At 37.3% G+C, this 15,002-nt stretch overlaps 1 protein-coding gene across 1 annotated transcript in view; it reads left to right on the forward strand.

The window, feature by feature from the left end:
• dpyda (dihydropyrimidine dehydrogenase a) overlaps positions 1-15,002 on the forward strand; it is a 177,723-nt gene that overhangs the window by 87,979 nt on the left and 74,742 nt on the right. The gene's annotated exons all lie outside the window — the stretch shown is intronic.

Raw genomic sequence — 15,002 nt, forward strand, 5'->3', positions numbered from 1 at the left:
GGACTGGAATCTATGTTTTGTGAAAATGATCAAAAATGCTGGCGCTGGCTGGCAACTTAAAAAAAAAATCTTTGATATGGATTTTTGATATGGTATATGACCCGACTCTCTATCTATTGACTAAGATTTTATTAACACCTTTTCTTAGAAACAACCTAGCAACCACAAAGCAACACTTTAAAAACCACTCAGAACACCTTAGCATCCACATAACAATGATCTGGCAACATTCAGGAAATGTAAAAAATCTAGTTCAGGCTTCATAATATCTGCTTTCTTTGAAACATGACGCTATTCAATCATGTTCGATATACTAGCTGTTTTGCTAAAGTGGCTGTTGACGAGAGGTTTTTGACCGAGAACTACCTCATGATTGCTTTGTAAAATGTATCTTTATTGTCCTCATGCCCCGTGTTTAATCACAGATCGTTGACGAGGCTTCTCTCGTTCTCCCCTCAGGGAAAACATCCCGAAGAAGCTTTTGTAATGCAGAGGAGCCGTCTGCGGTGACGGAGGACAGACCGTCCCCGTCTCGCACATACCTCCCGCTTAACTAACATGTGTCTTTCCACGTACCTCTCTCATCAGGCGTGATTACGCTGTGCCTCTGTGCAGTTGGCGCGCATTAGGGGAGGGGATGAGAAAATAAACAACTAAGGTGCTTTTCGACTCTGGAATCAGCATCGGAAAAGTGGGTCTGTCAAAGCAGTCACTACGATCTGAGAGGTGTTGACAAATTGCCTGCTAATTACACAGTAAATTGTCTAATTAAGCTGATGGTTAATTAGGGTAAGCTTGCACAGCAAGTCTTGTGGAAGTCACTCTCTCTCTTTCTCTCTTTTTTTTAGCAACAGAAAGAGAATGAGAGTGTGTTTGGCATGTCCGGGAACCTGGTTGTGTAATTGGCGAGCTGGCAGTGACTGGCGGTTAACATGACACGGAAAGGCGATAGAAGTAAAGACTGACAGAATCGGGGTTTGCGGCAAACAGCGTCACTTGTCATTTGTGCAGGGGCCCGGGCCGCGGCCCCCCTCGTTGAGCTAGAGATGCTGTGACAGCTAGCAGCGTTGGCCTCAACCAAACTCCTCAAAACTGGTTTCTGCATCTTTTTCACACCTTACAGAAACCCAGGCCTGCTGCTTTTAGACCAGCGTTTGTGTTTTGCAGTGGCTAAGGTTGGATTTATTTATTTTTTAAACCTGGATATAAACAAACTTTAAAGTTATACAATGAAAAAGATTGTAAAAAAAAATGAGATTCTGCACTATTTCTAGGTCACCAAGTTCCCAACAAAACAAATTTATGACATGGCATTGACATTGACAAACCATGTACATTTTGTAACTTTTTCATTAAAACTTTCACTCTAATTATTTTATAATTAATTCAATTTGTAATGATTTGCAAAATGAAAAAATGCAAAATAGAATAATTTTAATTAGTGGCCTCAGATTTTTCGGCACATATTATTTAGTATTTGGTGGACTAATTGCTCTGTTCACTTATATAGAAAAATACGAGTAACTAACTAGGTGGAAATGTGTCTGTCTGTCTCTCCATCCGTCCATATACCCATCCATCCATCCATTTACCCATCCATCCATCCATCCATCCATCCATTTACCCATCCATCCATCTACCTATCCATCCATCCATCTGTCCATCCATCCATTTACCCATCCATCCATCTACCTATCCATCCATCCATCTGTCCATCCATCCATTTACCCATCCATCCATCTACCTATCCATCCATCCATCTGTCCATCCATCCATTTACCCATCCATCCACATATACATGCATACATACATTTACCCATACATACATTTACCCATACATCCATTTACCCTTCCATTTACTCATGCATCCATTTACCCATCCATCCATCCATCCATCCATTTACCCTTCCATTTACTCATCCATCAATCCATCCATCCATCCATTTACCCATCCATTTACACATCCATCCATTCATCCATCTACCTATCCATCCATCCATTTACCCATCCATCCGTCCATTTACCCATCCATCCATCCATCCATTTACCCATCCATCCATCCATTTACCCATCCATCCGTCCATTTACCCATCCATCCATCAGTCCATTTACCCATCCATCCATCAGTCCATTTACCCATCCATCCATCCATCAGTCCATTTACCCATCCATCCATCCATCAGTCCATTTACCCATCCATCCATCCATCAGTCCATTTACCCATCCATCCATCCATCCATCAGTCCATTTACCCATCCATCCATCAATCCATTTACCCATCCATCCATCAGTCAATTTACCAATCCATCCATCAGTCCATTTACCCATACATCCATCAGTCCATTTATCCATCCATCCATCCATCCATTTACCCATCCATCCATCTGTTAATTTACCCATCCATCCATCAGTCCATTTACCCATCCATCCATCAATCCATTTACCCATCCATCCATCCATCCATCCATTTACTCCTCCATCCATCAACCTACATACCTACCTACTTCTCTTTTTTTAATGAATTTAATAATTAATACATTTTTACCTTTTGCCTCTGTATCAAAGTGTGGGGGAGATTAGAAAGTACTGAGGAAAGAGAAGTGCAATGTGTGATATGGGCATTTTGCATTCTGGATTCAAACTTTTCTTTTCAATTTGTTTTCCAAAGCAACAGTACAAGGAATAGTGCCCTAATTATCCAAGCATCTTAAACTGGCATGTTTAAACACATTTATACCTACAAGGTATCTTGACATTTAAGCCACATTTAAATTTAGGAATGTCACCTGTAAACTTTAAACAGATAGTGCTGGACCATTTCTCAGAATTAATTTGGCATGTATCGCAATTAATGTACATGCCTACGGTCATACATTTCCATTGACAAAGTATAATTTAAGCAAAGTTAAGCACTAAGGCCTGGTTTAATAGACAGGGCTTAGATTAAGCCAGGATTAGGCCTTGGTTCAATTAGGACATTTAAGTAGCCTTTCTAAACATGCCTTGGAAAAAAAATGACTGCTGTGCATCTTGAGACAAAACAATGGCAGTATGGCACTGGTGTATTTTAAGATCTGTCAGTGCAAGTTGCTTTCAGTTAAAACCGCTCAAACATGCATTATAGTCTGAGACTAGATTTAAGCCTTGATCGTAGATGTATCAAAAAAAAAAGCGCTATATAAATGAGGATGACAAGAGAATCTGTTACCTCAGCAGCACGCTTTGTCTATTTTAATTATATAATTTTTTTCAGGACCCTATGAACAAGTGCAAATCGAGGATCATGCTGCATGTAAACTGTGCCGTTTCGTCGCTGGCATTTTGTTTGGGGTTATCCTGATAAGAGCCGCCTGAAACGGAGAGACGTGATGCACGACAAGACGATTCCCTCAATCTGTCCTGTCATCTAATCAATACAGACGAAGATAGGGGCACAGTCACTGTTCAATCACTGCTATTTCAAGTCAGCCAAGATGCTGTGAACACTGCCGGCGGATCAATTCAGCAAATGTCAAAGGTGAAAATCCGCAACTTTAAGAAAAGACTGCACCACTTCTGTGACCTCGGCGAAACTGCCACATCTATTGAATGAATGGACAAAGAATCACATTTATCACTTCCTATGTGAGAGGAAGTCATAGACCAATGCGTTCTTTTCATAAATAGAAAAAAAGAGACCCCAAAGGCCACAAAACCATAAAAAGAAAGGTAAAAAACCTGTATACAATCATGTTTTATACGAGCGTCTTTTGTGTTTCCTTCAGTTTAATTTGAATAAATTACAAACCAAGAAATGGTGCAGGAGTCAAGCGCAAGTAGTTTACTGCTTAGTTTGTATGAAAAAGCAAAACGCAATAGAACAATAGCTAGACAGAACTGACATGTAGAACAACAGTCACAGTCCAGTGATCTGTGTTTATTTAGCAAGCAAATTAGCTGAGGTGGTGCCGGTCGAGGGGGCTTCATCGCGTGTAAAAAAAAGAAAAAATCCAATCGCCCATGCTCATTAGCTTCAGCTACATGTTTACATTTATAAATATACCCGTTTAATTGGGAGATCAAAGCGCCTCTCACTACCTTTTGCATGGCTGAAAGGGCAAATAAGTTGTGCCTCACAGATCTCTTTAGTCTACTAATTTGATCAAACTCATCATGTCTTTGGGCGCTTTACTCCCTATAAAGCATGACACCGGGGTGGATGAGTGTTGCTTCTTGTTTTTTTTTTCATGTTTCCGTCAGTGACGGCTGATGATCAATGAGCCGAACGCTCTGGTTTCTGGTCTATTTGAAGTGCAGCCTACTAAATCTTTATGTCAGCAATTTTAACTGCTTCATATACTTTTATTAAGCATGCAGGATGTGTTTGTTGGGTTGTGTGCTGATAATGTTGAGTTGTTTCATCCGGTCCTCAAAGTAGACGGAAAAGCGTCTGTCAGAGATGTACTGTAGCCTCCTCGATTTAGGATTTGTTTTTGCTACTTTTAATATGACAGTAAAGACTGTAATTGTTGTGACAAGTGCATAAATAATATAGCATCAGAAAAGTTGGGCACTACTTTATTATTATAATTCATTTATTTGAAGAACAAGAACAAGAAAACTTCTTAAAGGGTTAGTTCACCCAAAAATTCTCGCCATGTCGTTCCAAACCCGTAAGACTTTTGTTCATCTTCAGAACACAAATGAAGATCTTTTTGATGAAATCTGCGAGATTTCTGTCCCTCCATTGACAGCTACGTAACTGACACGTTGATGCTTCAAAAAGGGCATAAAGAGATTGTAAAACTAAATACAGATTTAATTCAGGCGTTTATTCATATTTAAAGTTATTCACATTTAGTCAAAGTGTCAGTTTCGTATTTATTGTAATAAAGTAAATTGTATTATTATTCATTCAATTCATATTCAGTATTTCATTTTATAATACAATTAATTTATGTTTTTAATGATTTCAATTAGTTTAAATCTTAGGTACTTTAATATTATATTATTAATTTAATTAATATTCAGTAATTATTCATTTTCAGTATTCAATTTCATTAAATTAATTACCTAAAAAAGTACTTTAAGTAGAGGATGTTGGTCATACAAGTTCGGTTGGCAGAAAAGTTTGTAACCTCTCGCATAGATTATAATCCTTGTGCTATAGACATTTAAGATAATGAATCAAAGCCAATGCCGAGACCCTCAATCCAATAACAATTACGTCCAAGTGAATGTTTATCCCTATAGCTGAGGGTGACAAATATATTGCGTGGTCTAATTTCGGACTTGTTTGTTGGCCTGCGTTCATACAGCGTTGAAGAAGGGAACCCACAGGCCAGTGCTTGTGACTCCCCTTTTGCACCTAGAAAAGTAATTGGTGAATAGAACTAATGACCAAGCTGACAGACAATATCCCTGTTCATTTATCAAACAGGGTTAATATCCTCCTTTCAGACTTTAATTTATTAAGTCTCTTTCAGGCAAACTGATCTTGTGCACTTCTCTGGATTGCAATCATGTTCAGCAGTGGCCTACGAAACATTTCTCGAATAGTAGCTTTTGGCTTGCCATCTTAAATTTTGCATTTTTTTCCTGTATATGTTGGATTTATATGTTGTTTTTTTTCTTTTGAGAGATATTGTTTCCAAAAGCATGCACTATGAAATCAGTGGTTTATTGACTGCATGAGATTCAAATCAATTTTTACGAAACCAACATTCATTTTCCATGATTCAGTGAATGTCATGCTTGCCTCTATTCCAGAATGTTCCTCTGTCTTATTTTAAGCAGCATGAGGCCTTGAAACTTAAAGAGCTTTTTCTTCTTCTTCTTTTTGTTTTTTTTTAACCGAAGCTGAATTCTATTCACACGAGTTAGTGGAATGAAAGGCAGTTGTGTCGTATTGTCCCTCCGAGTCCTTTCACTGAAGGGAAGAAAGTTGTCACATGGTTTATCAAGGTTCTGTAAGTACAGATGTGTCTCTGGGACGTTGTCATGGATTCAAGGTTGCTTAGATTTTGAGTGACAGCCATGGAGAGAAGATTACAGAAGTTGCAGGGATCTTTGTACGAAATCTCAGCAGGCATCAATGCATGTGCTGTACATTCAACGCATACGTAAACGCTGACTGAACATGTATGTTTACACATTCAAATAAGGCTGTACAATGAAACAGCGACCAGTTGACGTTTAAAGGGATCGTTCGGGTAAAAATGAAATGTACTCGCCTTCATGTCACTTGAAAATTGTATGATAGATTTTTTTCCAAAGAACACAAAAGTAGTTTGTTAGCACAATGTCCAGGCTGCTCTTTTACATACAATGAAAGTGGATGGAGACTAGAGCTGTTATGCCTCAATAAAGAGAAAAAGTACCATAAAAGTAGTCCATATGACACTATTTTCCAAGTTTTATAATGTATTAGCTTTGTGCGAGGAAAATGCCAGCATTTACACTTGTTTGAGGTTGATAAGATTTAAAAAAAACATGAAATGAGTCTCTTATGCTCACAGAGGCTGCATTTATTTAATCAAAAATACAGTCAAATTTTGTAATATTGTCAAATATTATTACAGTTTAAAATGAGTGTTTTCTATTTTAATACATTTTAAAATGTAATTTATTCCTGTGAGGGCAAAGCTGAATATTCAGCATCATTACTCTCAGTCTTCAGTGACACATGATTCTTCAGAAATCATGTGTGTGTCCCACATAAAGAAAATAATATCAGAACTGATGATTTGTATTGTTTAATTGTGTAACTATCCTTTTAATTCTTTCCCCACCATTGACTGAATTGTTTTCACTATTATGCGGTAGGGGGCGCTATTGCACATCTTTTGAAAGAGTACAGAATGTCCTTATCAAAACACAGGTGAAGAAGAAGCGGAAACAAGCAATTAAAGAATTGCTTATGCATGTTGTAGTTTTTGACTTTTTCTCAGCTTTTTGTTCAAAATGTTGCTTTTTTTTAATGAAATGTACTAGCATTCAAGTGTTGATAAAAATAGAAGGCCTGAAGTGAGAATCAAACAGGTTATTTTTTTTGTTTAAAAGCAGATGCTCTGTTCTTTATTTTGATATATTGCCTATTCAGACTGAAAGTTTTGTGTAAATGAACAAAAATGCTGCCGGTGACTGGCAACTTTTTTTTAACCAGGCGGGGAAAGGGTTGAGAGTGTCAACATCCCATGTTCCTCACATTTACAGCTACAACACATCTCAAAAAGGAAGCCCCCCAAAAAAGAAGAATTCTGTCATTTCGTTCCAATCATTTCGTTTTCATCCTCATGTCGTTCCAAACCTGCATTACATTCTCTCTTTGGTCGAACACAAACAAACATATTTTGAAAAAAATGCCCCAGTGTTTTTTGTTCATACAATGAATTTCAAATGTTGTATGGACCCTATTGTCTTTCAAAATATATTCTTTTGTGTTCCACAGAAGAAAGAAAGTCATACAGGTTTGGAACGACATGAACAAGACGGCTAACACTCAAGAACTGCAGCTTCACCTATTTTCTCTCTCTTTCTCTTATACTTTTCTCTCTTTTTTCGGGTGTATTGGCCTGGGTACACAGGAGAAGTGGTTTGATTTTTCTGTCATGGCTGTTTATAATGATTAATGCCCCGACTTGGGGCCACTCAGTGTAATTATGGCTCTTCAAGATTGTATTATTTTATTTGTCTGCTCTCCATCCTGCAGTGACTCCAAGGGCCCCACAGAAATCAGATACAGGACCAGAGCAAATGTCATCCACAAAAACATGCACCTTTTCTGTTCTGGAGTCAGTTTTAATAGATATCTTCTTTTGGGTAGCATCGGGAGGGTTTATGTGAATCGTTTAACTTTCCCTACTTCCACTTTTTCTTAATTCTTCAGACTGAATTGCAATTATTTGTTATGTTTTTAACACATCTATTCATCTTATAGGCCCAAGTAATATAGCATGCAGTCATTTTGCAGTGTGATGTTCATTGTTATTCTTCATGTTTGTGTGAGTGTGGTACTTGCATACTATAGTTATTCAAATGCAGTGAGAGGAGACTAATCCCACAGATCAATTCTGGTGATGCAGGCTGTCTGGAAAGCAGGTACGATCCATGTAGAATGCTGAGCGTTTCACCCAAATGAGTCTATAATGCATTTAACAAGCAAGACTTATGTTGTAATTTGCATTAGAGCAAGGCTCTGTGTTTTGTTTCAAAGAAAGGCTGACACAAGTATTACATGTGTTTTTATGTTACAGGTATAAGCTTAAAGGGATAGTTCGCCCAAAAGTCAAAATTCTGTCATCATTTATTCACCTTCAAGTACTTCTAAACCTGTAGGATTTTCTTTCTTCTATTAAACAAAAAAATATATTTTGAAGAATATGGGTAAACAAACAGTTGAGGGGCCCATCAACTTTTTACAGACATTCTTCAAAATATCTTCTTTTGTGTTCTGCAAAAAGAAAGAAAAAATCATACAGGTTTGGGACAATTTGGCACTTTAATATCCCTTTAATAATCTAGCTCCGATTAGTGAGAGAAAAAATTCACTTTTGTTCAGTTTAATTCATTAAAATGAGCTAGAGCATTTAGTCACAACTTAATTTCATTGTGTTCAATCCACCTAATATATTTAAAACTGAAGTTTACTTACTTAACCCAGCATGATTTGCAAGGAACTGCATTAGGAGAGTACATTTAGGGATTAATTGTTATTTTATGTGTTTTTTTTATTAAAGGGTTTAATGTTCAGTTATGTTGGCCATTTAGAGAAGTTTCTGTAGTGTTTTTGAATCTTGGTTACCATTGAGCTGGTGGTGCTTGTGCTTAGGGTTAAGGCCCGTCCACACGAAGACGCGTTTCGCTGTATACGTATACATTTTTTATCGTATTGGCGTTTCGTCCACACGGATCCGGCGTTTTGGGAGAGTGAAACCGCTATTTTTTGAAACCGGGTCCCAAAGTGGATAAATCTGAAAACGACACCCTTGCGGTTTCGTGTGTACAGCCAATCCGTATATTTTGTGAAACGGTGATGTAATCACATTGTTGGCGCATGCTCAAAGTCTTCTTCTCCGTGTATAGTGTATCTCTGTGGCACAATTACAGCGCCCCATACTGGTCTGGCATATATACTACACCGTTTTCAGTCGGTTTCAGTGGTTTCGTGTGGACGCAGATATTTCTTGAGACGACGCCGTGTTTACGGAGTTTTTTTTTAGAACGAGGAAAAAAAATAATCGGATAGGGAACGCACCGGCTTCGTGTGGACGTGGCCTTAGTCAGTGATCTATAATAATGTCAGTACTGACACGAGTCTTTTCTTTTTTGTTCATTAAATACATTGTGTATAATGAGGATCGAAACTGCTTATTTAATCATAAGAAACTCAAGTACACTTCAGTAAATTAGAATTAAAAAAATTTTTAAAAAATAAGTTGGACTGACATAAAAACATTTAGTTAGACAGAAATGTAATATAGTTAAGTTAAACATACAAGAGTAAATTGTCTTGACTCAACTAAACAGATCTATTTTGAATGAACAAAATTGTAAAAACTTTTTTCAGTTAAATTAAGGTTAATGAGAACATTTTTGAGTGACAGTTCAAAAGTCTGAAACCCCAATGAAAATCTGTGTTTCAAAGTCCAATTTAACACTGGGAATAACGTTTTAGGTTTGTTTTTTTAAATACATTTTTGACTAAATAAAGAAGAAATAATAATAACTCTGTTCTGTTCACTAATCAAATAAGCAATTTTGCAACAGGTTTTACTGACTTTTTTGCAGTCCTTCAGAGTTCATTCGAATATGCTTATTTTCTGCTCAAGAAACATTTCTTATTATCAATGCTGTAAATGTGCTGCTTAATGTTTTTGTGGAAAATGTAACACATTTTCTCAGGATTCTTTGAGGTATATAAAGTTCAAAACAACAGCAGTTATCTGAAATGCAAGTCTTGACACTTTTGATCAATTTAATGTATCCTTGCTGAATAAAATGATTAAATTCTCGCAAAAAAGATATTTTTATGAAATTTTTGTAAAGAAAATAAAACAAAAAAAGGCAAAACAGAAGTATTTTCTGAGTAGTCTTAGATTATTCAATTTTTGTTCCCTGTACACATGGTTCATTATGTGTTAGATTTATGTATTAAGCAGCTTTGACCTCTCTCTTTCAGGATGTTTTCTGATTGCACCATTAAATGTATCGCCTGTTCGTTCTTACAATCCAAACTGACGGCAAGGAACCTCGTGCATATTCCCTGCAGTTTTGATCTTCTGAAATAAGAGAATTACTGCGGGATGCTGGATCTGAATAGCGAAGCATTTGATATGGTATTAGTTCAAGCCTGTGGTTTAATGTGCGGGATTATCGGCCATTGAGCAGTATATTCCGCACTTGATCTCCCCTGCGTGTCTAGAGAGGGGGAGAGCAAGAGATAGATGGGAAACAGCAGCGAGCATCTTCCTCGGGATAATGAAACGTGTAAAGAGAAACAGATATTCCGTTGCTATATTTCAGAGGTGGTTTGTAAAAAACGTGAAAATATGCAGATGATTGCAGTAAACATCAGTGCAGTGGTGAATTATGATCGTGTGCTCATACTTCCAGAAGGCATTTCTGGTATATAGTCTGTTCGTGTGGCAATGTGAGGTCAGAGTACAGTATATTCTCATTAGTATGTGAAAGCGCGTGGTCGCGGGTTGTGATGTTAGCAGAAGTGCGTGTGAGCAAGGCGGTGTAGCCTGCTGCATTTTGATTAGTAGTTCTTGCATGTGTCCGCTTCTGAAAGCCTGTTTGTTGTACAGGAGGATTAGGGGCCTGTTGTGCTGTGATAAAACATTGTTAGCTCAAACACACATAAAATGGTGAGTCTCTGTACGAGAAAAGAAAAGAAAAACGGTCCTCCCTGCATTTCCTCTATAGGTCACACTCACAGTGTGTGAATGGTCAACGGAGCCCAACAGAAGAGAATTCTTAGACCTGTGACATCTCAAGAACCACGCAGCCAAAAGGGTGTTCAGCCACGTTCTGGGGAGTCCAAAAATTTGAGACGCCATTGAAAATGCTTGCATTTTTCATTATTTACATTTCATTTCATCATGACTTGATTCAGTGAAACAAAAAGGATGCATATTTCTGGGACTGGCTGCTCTATTCAATACAATGAAAGTAAATGAATGCACCATAAAAGTATCGTAAAAAGTGGTTCACACAAGTCTAGAATTAGTCTTTTGAGTCTGGTCTTTTAAAATAATCATATGATCCAGTTCACAAAACTGATCTGAAGGATTTTTTCCACTAATTGAAGTGCTTTGAATATTTTGAGTCCAATCTTTTCAATGGGGCCAGTTGATCCAGTACACAAAATCAGTCTAAGTGATTTTTCACTAATTGAACTGATTTGGTATTTTGAGTCTGATCTTTTCAATGATTCAGTTGATATAGCTCACACCACCAATCTAAATGATTTGTTCATGAGTTAGACTTTTGTTCATTTGAGTCAGATAATTTTTATGATTCAGGTGATCCAGTTCCCCAAATCAGTCTAAATGATTTGTTCACTAATTGGACTTATTTGATTCTTTTGAGTCAGATATTTTAAATGAATCAGTTAGTACAGTTTGCAAAACTGTTCTGAATCATTTGTTTACTAATTGGACTGCTTTGATTCTTTTGAGTCAGATCTTTTCACTGGGTCAGTTGATCCTGTTCTCTATATCAGTCTGAATGATTTGATCACTAAATTAACTAATTTGGTTCTTTTCTGTCAGATCTTTTCAATGGGCCAGTTGGTCCCATTCACTAAACCAGTCTAATTGACTTTTGTTATTTTGAGTCAGATCAGGATTTGTTTAGTAATTAACCTGATTTGATTCTTTTGAGTCAGATCTTTTGAATACATCGATTGATCCAGTTCACAATATCAATATAAATGATTTGTACAATAATTCAACTGATTATATTCGCTTCAGTCGGTTCTTTTCAGTTAATCAGTTTATTCAGTTCAATAACCCGTCTGAATGATTAATTTACTAATCAGACTGGTTAGGTTCTTTAGTTCACAGTTCACAAAATTGATCTGAAGGATTCATGCACGAAAGTTTTATGGACCACATTTTTGACATTTTTTTATGACGATCTTCAATCCTTTTTTGAACTTGAAAGCCTCATTGCATGGAAAGGGTTGACTAGTAGAATTCTTTAATATTTGTTCTTCAGTTTTAGTCATATAAATTTTGTTCAAAATTCTAAAGCGTTGTTCATTTTCATGTTAAAATGAAACAAAATAGTAAAGAAAATAAAGAACTCCCAGATTTTGAATGTGTTCTCAGACATTTGGACCCCACAGTAGGTTGAAACAGAAACCCATATAACGTGTCCATCCCGGGCAGGTTTAATCCCGTCTTTGGCTGGCTGGTGGCAGTCATGCATATTAACACTATGGTTTGTGTGGAGGAATGAATTTATGTCTTATGTCCATCGGCACTCATCTTTGGGAATCCAATTTGCCTTGAAATGCATGCTGGGAAGGAGAGAATGGGAAAGGGAGTGTGTGTATGCGTGCGTGTCTTATCTCCCGTCGCTGTGTGCGGCACCTGTTTCAGCATGCCAGACCTCTGTCTTTGGGTAATTTTCATGGTTTCTAGTTGCTTAATATTAAACGTCTTGTTCCACCCTCGCCTGATAATCCAAAGCGCCGGCAGCCAAATGTTCCCTGGTCACGGCTTCATTAAATATAGACTTGCAGATTGGCCTGGAGCTCATGGGATGGTTGTCTGAATTCCCAACAGTCTTCACTGAAGGGCTAAGGTAACGTCTTTATCTTCAACCACAAGTCATGTATGAAAATGTCACTCATAAGGCTGAATCACAGAACCAGACACTTGAATGTTTGAATGTACCTGAAGAAAATATCTGTCAATCTGTGATCCTAACAGAACCTCATCTTGTTATCAATGACGCACTGAAATAAAAAATATAATTGTTGTATTTTAGTCCATGTATGTATATTAGCTTTGAGTCTAGTGGACCTTTAACATCCATAGAACCTTTCCATTGCACAAAAGCTTCATTAGATTATTAAAATGTTCTGCACACTAAGAAAATAAATTGTTCTTTTAATAACGGTTCACTGAAAGGTTCTTTGGGGAACCCAAATCATCAGTGTTCTATGGCATAACAATATAACCCGTGTGTGGTTTTTCCCCCTCTCTTTTACTGTCCGCCTGGTGAAAATTGTTAGTCTGTTCATACCTCTTCTCAACAAACTGCATGATTTGTGATGTCACTCATGTCCGCACCTCAAGCTACATGCTCATGTTTAATATTTAAGGTTGGAAGTTTGAAATCCCTAAGCATATGTATGGGCAATAGTAACAATGATTTAATTACTTTCAAGCATGACAAATAAATAAACCTATATGAAAAATTAATTGAAATGCATAATGAATATTACAAAAACAAACCACACATTTGGAGCCTCACTTCTAAATCAAATTTATGTTAATTAGATCACATTGTCAATAAAAGCTTCTTGTCTCCATGGCTTGAAAACTGCTCAAATGTTGTAAAAGGAAGTTTGCCTGCCATTATTCTAATTGTTCTGTAAAGGCGTAGGTTCTAATTAGGATATGCAAATCGTCCTCTCACACTGTTAAATTATGATGGATGGTTTATCAGAGTTCAAAGGATTAAGCTGTCACTCCCTTTTGTTTGTTCTACCGAGTTTATCGGTTCAATTTTCACAGCAAGAGAAGACGGCGAAACACGAAATGTAATTTCTTAACCCCTTAGCCTCTTAGCAGTGTGGTCTTAGACACATTGGATTAAAATGAGTCTCCCTTTGTCTTTAATTAATGATGCTTGCTAAGGATTAGAACAGAACCCTAACCTTCAGTATTAAATGTCAGCGCATATCTCGTCCCGCACTGTTGACATGAATGATACCTCAAATCGTTGTGTGGTATTACTGTGTGGTATTACAAGGAGGGTCCTGAGCCATGTCTTAAGACCAGAAAATCATAAACTTTAGCGAGCACTCTCAGAAAAGCATACTCTCTAAAAAAATGAAGGTTCTTTATTGGCATCTACTGTATGGTTCCATGAAGAACCATTAACATTCATTCTACAAAAGATCTTTATAGTGGAAAAAGGTTCTTGAGATTGTTAAAATGGGAAGGGGGAAATGGTTCTTTTAAGAACCGTTCTATCAAAGGTTCTTTGGGGAACCAAAAATGGCTATTATTCTATGGCATTGTTGTGAAACCTCGTTTTGTAACATTCATTTTTAAGTGTGGAGCAACCCCAAAACAACGTCCTTGCGACTACCCAAATCTGTGGATTTTTAAACAGGCAAAATGTAAATATAAGCTCAGTGTGTCATTTACACATAGGTTTTAAATATGATACAACAGATTTATTGGCTCAAAATCCAGAAGGTATGTGGTAAGAGCCTCAATTCGTTGGCTTGGTGGAAACTCATATTGAGGACCAAAGCCATTAGCCAATAGTGGTTCACTCGATGGCACGATCCTCGCGACTCTGCCAGCTTCATTAGCCGGGCTTCTAATTTACCGCGTGGACTGATTACTGTCTGGCCGGGATGACCTGTACTCTCTATATCCAATCAGTGATGGATATTGTAGCAGCTTGGCAGAAGACTCTAATGCCAAGAGATGAATTTTCAACTACAGCTTAATGTAGTACAGAGAACATCTATCATGGCTTGTGGGCATGCTGGCACTTTTGAAGAATGACAAGCCTCTGCTATATGTATAAAATGTAGTATGGAAAAGTGAGAGAATGGGAAGATATTAGTGCGAAGTGATAGATGATTGACTTTATTTTGTAATGTAAAAACCAATTTTTTTTTGTGGTTCAAGTAGACTTCATTTTCCCTACTGCACGGCACAATTTCAAACGTGTATGATTAAATATGAATTTAGCTCCACTTCAAAGCCCCTTGGGAGAGGGAAGCAGAAATAACACTATTGAATTTGTGTCATGAATTTCTGTAG

Source organism: Siphateles boraxobius, unplaced genomic scaffold (assembly GCF_051911475.1).
Source record: "Siphateles boraxobius isolate OS27281-9 unplaced genomic scaffold, OSU_SipBor_1 26, whole genome shotgun sequence".
Classification (NCBI taxonomy): Eukaryota; Metazoa; Chordata; class Actinopteri; order Cypriniformes; family Leuciscidae; genus Siphateles; species Siphateles boraxobius.